Raw genomic sequence first — 7,012 nt, forward strand, 5'->3', positions numbered from 1 at the left:
CACTATGATAAAGAAACCCCTTCCTGAAGGGCACCAGGAGTGTCCTGAGTTATGTGTGAGTTAGTGAAAAAGGTTCAGGTTTCATGGCTGACATTGTTTTCTAAATAACTTTTATGAAATATTCTGTTTCTCAAAAGAAAAAACGTAAGTAAGAAAGGCTAAGCCTTTTTTTCCTTTCCAACAAAATAGTGTAATGGAAAAGCACGGTATGGAAAATGAAAGCCATTGAGAAGACTTCCAATGAAGGAACTAGACAAATAAAATAAAATGAAAATGCTGAGAGCTAAAGAAAGGCTTGCACTGACAGAGTTAATACAGGGTATAGAGAAATAAAAATCAAGAAATAGTATGGTGAAATGTCAAAACTTGAAGGTTAAAATAAAGCACAGAGAGGGCAAAATATTGATGAATACAATATAACCAGATTGGTACCAGGTACTTGTCTCATTGACAATACTGGTGGTTACGATAGCACTGCCCTTAAGTACCAGGACAAAACAAAAACTTTTTTGTGTATGCAGGAAAAAAAGTTTATATTTCATCCTTGAATCCCCAAATAAAGCAGGGCATGAGAAAAGGACTTAGGAGCAGGTGGTTTATTTTGGGAAGTGATCTCATAGAGCGTGAGTGAGGGATTGGAAGGAATGAAACAGGAAAGGAGAGCAATGTACTCTAGGAACACATTCTTTGATTGAGGCATCACTTATGTCAGTAGTTAAGTAAAGTGCACTTCTTTTAAGTGTACTAACCAGTATTTTAACCAATGTCTGCATCCCATATAACTAACATTCAGTTTAGAAAAAGGTTGTTTCCAGCATCTCATAAACTTCCCTGTGACTTAATGCTGATCTATGTCCCAGTGTTCTGATTTGTATCATAACTGTGGTTTGTTTCTGTTTGGATATTTTCTGTTGCCATGTATTAAGGGTCACTAAATCCAACTTCTGCTGAATCCATCAAATAAATCTTTAGTTTCTGATATTGTATATATCAATTTTTGAATGTTGATTTCTTTTTTTCTCTATTACCATTTTTACTTAAATTTACATTTTCTTCTATTTTGTCTGTCTTTTCTTCTACTTTCTTTAACATATTTAAAATAGTTATTTTAACTTGCTTTTCTCTAAATTCCAATATCTGAATTACCTGTGAGTCTTGTCTTTTTTAGGTTTCCTTCCAATTTGCACTCTGCTTTTTAAATCAAGTTTTATAATTTCTTACCAATGCCAGAGTCTAGACACTATGAGTGAAAAATTATAGAGACTGGGGATGATTCTATTTTCCTCCCAAGAAGGTTAGTTTGTATTTATTTACTTATGTTTAGGCAGAAACATAGAATATATGATCCTGTAGAGAGTTGGCTTCAGGCTTTGTTAAGGTTCACCTATTTTAAGTTTTGCCCTTAGTCCTGGGGTTGACCTTGCCTGGGTTTTCAATAAAAGCCTGAGATCTTTACCAAGCCCCTCTTACTTGGTGGGATTTGAACTCCAAACACCCCCCTTCCAAGAACTCCACAGTTTCTGAAATCTGTTTTGTTCTTTAGCTTCCTAGCTGCTGCTTCCCATGGGATTTCTTGGAGTCACAACTTGCACAAGGGTAGTTTATGAGCCAGCCAAGAATTTAAGGGGAATTTTAATGAAAATTTTGGGTTTTCCTTCTGGGACTCTTTCCTTTTGGAGATTTCTCCCCCTCAATTTCCATTCACGGTTACAGTCCTGACTTCTCCCCTCTGCCTCTTCAGTTTGCTAAAACTGCCAATTTCTTCCAGGGCTTTATCCTTCTGAGCATAGAGCAATGAAACTGTCCACCAGGTAAAATCCTGATATAAATGGATTCATCATGTGAAGTTTACCTTTTAAAGAATGTATTTCCTCCAGGTTTTGCCTGCTTTGATTGTTCTCCATTGCCTTCATTAAACCTCCCTTATTTGTTGGTTTAACAAAGCATGTCACTTACTGAAAGTGGTATTTCTCTACTGTTTACAACTTCAGAGGATTATTGTTAGAGTTTCATGTCATCGTTAAGCCTTTTTTATAAAATGAATTGACATTTTCAAATACAGAGAGATCCCATGTATCCTCTACCCAGTTTCTCTCAATAACGACGTCACATAAAACAATAGGGCAGTATCACCACCAGGATATTGAGATCGATACAATCTACCCATCTTTGGATAACGTTTATAAACAATAGAAAGTAATCTTCTAATTAATAGATTCTTCTAAAATGTGTTTCACATGCCACTTTTGGGGATCATATTTCTTATTATAATTAAACTTTTTTCTACCTTTTCTTTAGTCTCTTTTAGTATTTTATACTTATGCATTTTTTTTTTCCATTTTGGAACTTCAAATAACAACTATTCACATAGTTTTGTATATTGAAGTGGGATTATAAATATAATCGATATATTTATACCCCTTTATCTTCCATGAAGTGGTTATTTATTACATATATATATATATATATATATATATATATATATATATATATAATTTTTAAGGCTACTTCTTCCCTAATCCACCCAAATAAAAATGAATAATTTACTAAGAAACCAGCAAGATGGGAAACACTCCACTAATAGCTTCTCTTATATAACTGCAAAGGGGAGCATTTAAATGCTGACTGGCAGGATGAACAAAATTTACAAACCAGAGAAGAGATCCAAGGGTTTGTGAACATGGAACATGAAACCTGAAGCATTCCCACTTGAACCAGCTTTTGTTCAAAATCTCCTCTGGAATGATGCTCTCTGTGGTCGCGGATATTCTTTGATTCCCGACTTAACTACCCTTTATAAACATTTCCAATTTGATAATGTAAAACATGATAGATACATCATGCAACTCCCAACTTCCTACCTTGCCACTCCCAGCAGAGTGTAGGGGACTTGGAGTCCAGTGGTGTGAAGGAAAATCTTCACCAAGTTGGGATATTAGGGAAACCATATACAATTGCCCAATGAAGAAAACGTCATGGTAGTTAGAAGAGGAAAGAATTTGGAGTTAACCAGGCCTGGTTTTAGTTCCAGTTTTGTAGTAGCTAAGTTTCATACTAACTGAAGTCTAAATTGATATTATAAAATGTTCTTCGCAAAAATTTTTGATAGTTATACCAATGTCTCACAATATTTGACACACAAGTGCCTTGTACATAGTAGATAATAAACAACCTAGTTATAATAGGTTATAAGTATCTTTTAAAAATGATACTCTTAAATATGTGGAACTTTGAGAAAATATTGGAAGCTAGTTAACAGGATATAATAAAAAAGTCTAAGTTATCAGTTATATTCTCATGAGAAATAATTGATATGTATTAAGTCTGATAGTATATGACTGTATGCAAAATAATTGCCTCCCATAAAGCTAATATCTCACATACTTGTAAATCTTCTCACTCCAAAATCTCCCACTGTGTTTTGTGATGCACCAGGAATAACAGAAAAATATAGTGACCCAACCTGCAGACCCTTATTTTAAAAAAAACAAAACAAAATGGATGTCAACAAAATCATTATATGGATGCTATGAGAATGGATCATTAATATTTAAAGCTTGCTGTGAATTTCCCATTAGTTTCTGTTCAGCTGATGTGAATCTCCTCAACTGAATAGACATTCAATTAATAACAAATTGACCCTCTCACAGTGAGAAAAAGTTTATCCTAGAAGAAAAAAACGTGTGGTCATTTTCAAAAGTCAACTCTTTTAATAGACTTTAATATCTTAATTGCATACTTAGATATTTTACCACAGAGGTTATTTGGGGAACATATTTAGATCCATTATAATTACAGTCATTGGAAATAGATAATAAAATGGAAAACTTCTCATCTCATACTCTCATGGTAGGTCAGGAAACCAAAGCAGAGTCAGGTTAAATGAGTTGTCCCTAGTTATAAGAACTAGGTGGAAGAAGACCTAAAACTTAAACCCTGTACATTACTCTTCTCACTAAAGTTTGCTATGAAATACATTTTTAAATCAAATTATGAGCGCGTAGTCTAAACTGATTTGTTGCCAGGTTATTCCTCCTCTCTCCATTTAGCCCTTTGTTTTTGGAATAGTCTGAAAACATGTAAATTTTCAGAACCACATGGAAATAATCAGATTAGATGCTTCTAATTTTTTGTGTTCCAATTACATTTATACACCACCCTGTGACGTGTGCATTGCCGCATGCAAAGATGAGTTTAAATGGTCATTTATATCAGGCAATCTGTAGTCTATTTAAAATGAAAACTATCAAAAAATTAAAACTATACATCTAGCCCTAATCCAAATATCCAGTTTGAGTTTAATTTTTGGACCCATAAAAGCAAACTAGGGGGTGTGGGGAAGGCAGGCGAGTGCCGGGATGTGGGGGCCGAGGGTCGGGGCCCGGCGGCGCGGTGCAGCGGTCCACTTGGAGCTGCGGCATCGCCAGGCGGCGTCCGGGCTGATCCCCAGCCGCGGGGGCTGAGCGGGCAGCGGGGAGTCCCCGGCCGGGGGCGGCGGCAGTGGTGGCGGCGCTGACGGTGGCCGCGGCTGCGAAGAAGGCGGCTGAGGAGGGAGCGGCGGCAGCCGAGAAAATGACTTGGACGGGAGATGAGTACAATTTCCACTAAGGCGTAAACTTGAGACAATCCTGATCAGGCAACATACGAATGGCCCAAGGAAGTCACCAAATTGATTTTCAGGTTTTACAGGACCAGCGATAGAAATTCCCTGAAGTACCTGAACTTGTTGTATCCAGGTGCACGTTACATAATAAGTTGGATGCCTTGTGCAGTTCTCGCTCAGGAGAGTACAAGGTATCTTTATGGTGAAGGAGAATTGAATTTTTTGGATGATTCTGAAATTTCTATTCTGTGCAATCACATGACTTCTCTCAACTTGAACTTGCCATCACAGCATGTTTACCACCATGGAAGAGAAGGGACTAGAGTGAATGGAAGTCGGACTCTAATGCACAGCATCAGTGATGGAAAACTTCCAGGTGGCCAGTCCAATAATGAACTATTTCAGCAGGAGCCACAGACAGCACCTGCTCAAGTTCCTCAAGGGTTTAAAGTTTTTGGAATGTCCAGTCCGTCTGGTGCTTCAAATTCAGCACCACATCTTGGATTTCACTTAGGCAGCAAAGGGACACCTACCCTTTCTCAACAAACTCCCAGATTTAATCATATTATGGTAATTCTAGTCCCAAATATCCAGAACAGTCATAATACTCCCACATCTTTGCACATCCATTGTGCACCTCACCTGTATTGAATAGTCAATAGGGAAAGCCTGTCTACATTTGGCTTTACATCAAGACTCCTAGTGGTTCAGCTCAACAGACAAAGCAGCATTCTGGCTGGGTTTCTCAGATCAGTCCTATGAACCCTCAACAAATTATCAACCTTCAGAACCTAGTCCTTGAACTACCTATCCTACATCTTACCCTCTGCCACATACCTCAACCCAGCAGCACAGTCAGCAAGGCCGCCAGCCCCCACCCCCATATCTACATGCCCATCAGCTCACCTGCTACTCCACAGCCACCAACAGTCCATCCACCTGGTAGTTCACAGTCTTCTGCCCATGGCCAATATAGCATTCAGAATATTTCAACAGAACCTCGGAAAATCCAGATTGAAATTAAACTTGAACCCCCACAAAGAAACAATTCTTCAAAGTTGCATTCCTCCAGACAACGAACCTCCAGAAGTTCTTCTTTGGTCAACAGCCAGGCCTTTAATAGAGATCAGCCCACTGTTTACATAGCTGCCAGCCCCCCAAGGACCTATGAGGTGATGTCCCATAGTCAACCTAAGGTCTATATATCAGCTAATGCCACCACAGGAGATGACCAGGTCGTGCAGAATCAGTCCATGCTCTTCATATCCACTAACCCTGGAGTGTCTGCCACCTCCAGGAACATGCTTGGGTAAGTGAGCGTGGGTCCTGCCTTTATTCGCTACTACCTCCCCTATGTCAGGTAGTAGGCACGAGCTCCACAACTTCCCCTCACGTGGTGGTCACACAGCCCAATACAAAGTACACTTTCAAGATTACCGTTTCTCCCAACAAACCCCCAGCAGCTCACCAAGGGTGGTGTCCCCTACCTTTGAACTTACAAATCTTCTAAACCATCTGATCATTATGTGGAAACAGAGCGTTTAGCACCTCACAGACCATGGTTTAGCACATGTGGATAGAATAAGTGACACGCGGAAACTGAGCATGGGCTCTGACGACACTGCCTACACACAAGCTTTGTTGGTACACCAGAAGGCCAGAATGGAATGACTTCAAAGAAAACTTGAGATTCAAAAGAAAAAGTTGGATAAACTAAAATCTGAGGTCAATGAAACGGAAAATACTCTAGCTTGAAGGTGCCTGAAAGATCGAATTCCACATCCCAGATAAGTTTCCTTGAAGAAATACAGCAGTCGAAAAGTTGTAACATTGGAGTGCTTAACCAAAGAAATTGATCTTTTTCAAGCCCGAGGACCACATTTTAATCCCAGTGGTATTTGTAACTTTTATGACATCATTGGATTTGTAGGTCCTGTGCCACCAAAACCCAAATATCAAAGGTCCACTATTGAAACACCAGAGAATCAAGACACAGAAGATGATGAGGGAGCTCAGTGGAATTGTACTTCTGTACCTTTTGGAACCATCCAGCCTTAATCCACTGTTAACAGTGTGAGATGCCAAGGCATTTCTGAGCCAGAGGCCCTGTATCTTCTTTAAAACTGCATCTAAAGTTCAAGAAACTGGTGTGTCATCTGGGGATATGTTTCACTGCTCCATAGGATCTTGTCAAATTGAAGGTGTGACAATATGGTGTTGTACTAATGCTAAGTGCCAGCCCCCAGAGCTCAGAATACCTCAAGATCCTGTCATGGGCATTGAAATCTATCGCATGAAAGGCCATCAGCTCTAGGGATCAGCACCTGCCGCCTGGCCATGTACAGTGTTACTAGTATCCTGTCTTGAATTGCTGTCAACAGCCTTGTTAGTGCTTGGGGGCTCCCAGTA

The 7,012-nt window shown here is 39.2% G+C and overlaps 1 pseudogene; it reads left to right on the plus strand.

Annotated features, from left to right (window-relative positions):
* Positions 1-4,647: 4,647 nt before the first annotated feature.
* Positions 4,648-6,699, plus strand: LOC119510948 (annotated as a pseudogene).
* Positions 6,700-7,012: the final 313 nt, after the last annotated feature.

The sequence above is a fragment of the Choloepus didactylus genome, chromosome 15 (genome assembly GCF_015220235.1).
Source record: "Choloepus didactylus isolate mChoDid1 chromosome 15, mChoDid1.pri, whole genome shotgun sequence".
NCBI classification, from domain to species: Eukaryota; Metazoa; Chordata; class Mammalia; order Pilosa; family Megalonychidae; genus Choloepus; species Choloepus didactylus.